The sequence below is a fragment of the Saccostrea cucullata genome, unplaced genomic scaffold (genome assembly GCF_032062105.1).
Source record: "Saccostrea cucullata isolate Sc308-1 unplaced genomic scaffold, CSIRO_AGI_Scuc_v1 ctg2777, whole genome shotgun sequence".
NCBI classification, from domain to species: Eukaryota; Metazoa; Mollusca; class Bivalvia; order Ostreida; family Ostreidae; genus Saccostrea; species Saccostrea cuccullata.
The window spans coordinates 124,653-128,056 of NW_026941264.1; the positions used below are offsets into that span (position 1 = coordinate 124,653).

At 33.2% G+C, this 3,404-nt stretch overlaps 1 long non-coding RNA gene across 1 annotated transcript; it reads left to right on the plus strand.

Annotated features, from left to right (window-relative positions):
* Positions 1–220: 220 nt before the first annotated feature.
* Positions 221–1,379, plus strand: LOC134257506 (uncharacterized). The gene is made up of 3 exons (XR_009989930.1): positions 221–372; positions 478–611; positions 1,252–1,379. It is a non-coding gene; the product is annotated as an uncharacterized LOC134257506 (long non-coding RNA).
* Positions 1,380–3,404: the final 2,025 nt, after the last annotated feature.

Genomic DNA, 3,404 nt, shown 5'->3' on the forward strand with positions numbered 1-3,404 from the left:
AAACTTCTGTAAGTGTTCTTTGAATGCATTGTTCCACAATTTAGCAGTCTTTTCTTTGTGAAGTACCTTGTATAATTTTGAATTTGGGTCATCTGACACAGATTAGATGTAGGTGTCCACTGGCTGGACCTCACTTGGCCCGGGTCGTAAAACTTCATCTCGCTGTTTCGGCTCTTGGCATCTATAACTGCAAACACCCCATTTTTCTGTGGCCGTACAATGTCCTGAAATTCTTCTTTACTTAGTCTCCTTATGGGAACCAGAGATTGGACTGGGTTAGTGGTCCCTATTTTCTTCTGGCCTTTGTTGTGAGGAATACTTCCTTTTTTGTATTGATGTTGATGCAACCATCTTGGTCCTTTTTTTGGCATGGTAATTATTTAACTATATACTTGTAGACTTTTTCTAAGAATATGTTATTGTATGTGGTGCACAGTTTTAAGTATTGTAAACTTTTGTGTTGTTTATTTATTTTAGAGCTGCCTGGACTTCTAAGAGAAACTCCATTCTTTGATGACTGATGGAAAAGCCTCATCACCCCCCACTGCTTAAGAACCCCTTATCTTAATCACCAGCCATTAATCAGTGATCACTGTTATCAAAGCTCCAAGGTACATTATTGAATTCTCTTTTTAAACCATTTTTCAGTCTCTGACTTTGTTTTAGAATTAAGATTTTCACTCTTTTGCTAATTAATTCCTTAAAAATCAGTTAACTTCCGGTTTCTTTGATAATTAGAGCTCATTAATTAAAGTTGAAATTATTTTTTAGCATATAGCCAAAAACTACAATATTTCAGCTTTCAATTCATTGAATTTTTTTTTCTCAATGATTCACTCATTAAATTTTTTCAAGTTTTGAAATTAATATGCCAAAGATGAATTTGTACAGAAATTTAGCCTAAAATTCAATAATCTGTTAGGAAGAGTTATCTCCTATTTTTCATCCCTTAAGGACAAAGATAAATTTTGACGCACTGGTATATGAAAGATAAGTAACTCAGAGACATTTTGTGCAAATTTCATTTAATTTAATTAACTTTTAATTGTCTTAAAGGTCTTATGCAAAGAAATAGCCAATCAAAATGAACTTAGTCAACTGAAGTTCTACATATATAGAGAAATTTTTTTTTCCTTTTTCATTTTTGGCAATTTGTTTTAGGCCTACAGTATTAAAATTGGACTCATGTACTAGGAATATCATTTCTTTAGCAGAATTATACCACTGAATTAAAAGGCACTCTTTTTTCAGGTGCGCATGATGCAACTTCCTGGATGGTGTGTAGGCTGTTTGTCAACATGTGAATCCCACGTGCGTTTCGGGGTAGGTATGTTTACTGTCGATTTTCTTTCTTAAAAGCCGCATAAGGCATATTTTTTCTGATCTCAAATTTTTGTTTAAGCATTAATCTTTATTTTCTCTTTCATGAATTTTTTGCTGAGAGTCTAATAAATTAAATAATTTAATTCAAGCTTTATAGTAAGGCCATCCTTAAAAAATTGTTTTTTTTGCGGTAACGCGACCGACTCACCAAAATCCACCCAACTGGATTTTTTTTATCGGTTCAAAAATATTCTTTTTTTTTTTACGTATCCATTTTCCGTTTTTATCCGATTGATTTTTTTACGTCTCGGTTACACCAACGCTTTATCTTTCCCCCAACTATTTTAAAAAACGTCATTTTGATCTACAAATTTATAGATTGCGTCCGAGAAGGTTGCGGGAAATATTGACTCTATAGTTCTGTCAGTTACAGTAAATCTATCTTTATTACTAGGCAAAAAAAAAATATTGTGTGTCAGTTCCACCTTACACAAAATTGGTGGCAGCCAAAATTCCATGTGGGATGATTGCGTATTTGCAGCTAATTAATAAACTATCAGAGGTGTGCAATTAGCATCGCCTGACGCCCGGGGCTACCATTTTTGGGGGTCGGGCTAGTGGTTTTCAGCAAGGGGGTAGCCCGTTGGGCTAGTAAAAATTTTAATTACACACACAATACATGAAAAGCACAACCGGTATTCTTACCGTATTTTGCAATTTAATTCCCAGCCAGTGAATATTTTCCAGACAACATGCTCCAACTATCAAAAAATCTCAATAATTGTAACTGTTTTGCAGTGTTTCCTGACTTGTTTACTTCCAAAAACGATCGTTTTTTTCTCAATCCGAATTTCCTCTATTCCTTCGTTTATGGTACATACATGCAGATATCTCATTAAAATATATACGATCACTCAATCAAGTGAAAAATAAGTGTTTTGTGACACACATCTATTAAATATATTTGTAGTGTATTTAATGATTAAACAGAAAACAAAATGAATTTTCATTCTAGGCCTAAATGAGCTGCTAATGCAATGTTCAGAAAAAGAAAAATAATTTATTTAAATTCATTTTAATTTTCTTTCATGATAATTTAAACACGATTTTAAAATTTAATAGTGAGAATTATACATTAATTTGCCTTAATTTTAAAAAGAATTAACTCAGTACCCTGACTTTTTCAAGTCAGGGTACTGAGTTAATTTTATTTTCATTTTAAATTTTTGCCCCTATATTTGGGTTAGTAACTTTTTACTTGGGGCTAGTAATTTTATGGTTGCCACTAGCCCATGGGCTAGTAATAAATTTTTCTAATTGCACTCAAAATCTTAAACCTCGTACATGTAGATATCACACCCCCGAAACACTAGATTAATGTGGAGTCAGTTATTTGAGATACGTGGGTGATGAGAGTCACTTTCTTGGAAAAATTTGCTTAAAAAGAACTGATGTGTTCTGATATTTGAGCAATAAAAGATTGAATTCATTTAGAATGCTTTAATTTTCCTGTTTGATAAATAAGGTGAAAATTGAGACATAGTTAATACCTCTATATCATCGAAATTTTTTTCTGACATTTTGTCTCAAAAAAAAAAGCCTACCTACCTACTCACACCTAAAATGATGAGGCGCATTACTGCAAAAAATAAATTTTTTAAGGATGGCCTAATATATAGTGAAATTATTTCCTTGTGTGAGACCTTAAGTATACAGACCTCCAGATAAGGTGTATTTGCAGAAATACAAACTGAAAATTAAAACTGGGCGTAACTTGATGTTTTTGTTAAAATAGTTATGATTTCATAGAATTCTAAAAACAATAAATAGATTGAATATATTTTTATACCCCCACTCCGAAGGAGAGGGGGGTATACTGTTTTACCCTTGTGTGTCTGTCTGTCTGTCTGTCCGTCTGTCCTGTCTGTCTGTGTGTCCGTCCGAAACAAATTTTCGTCGCAGTTTTCTCAGCAACTACTCAACGTAGATGCTTGAAATTTTAACACAATCTTCTCTGAGGCATGCCATATGGTGGGATACATTTTCACTTAAATCCGATATCAACTTCCTGTTTGTCTGTG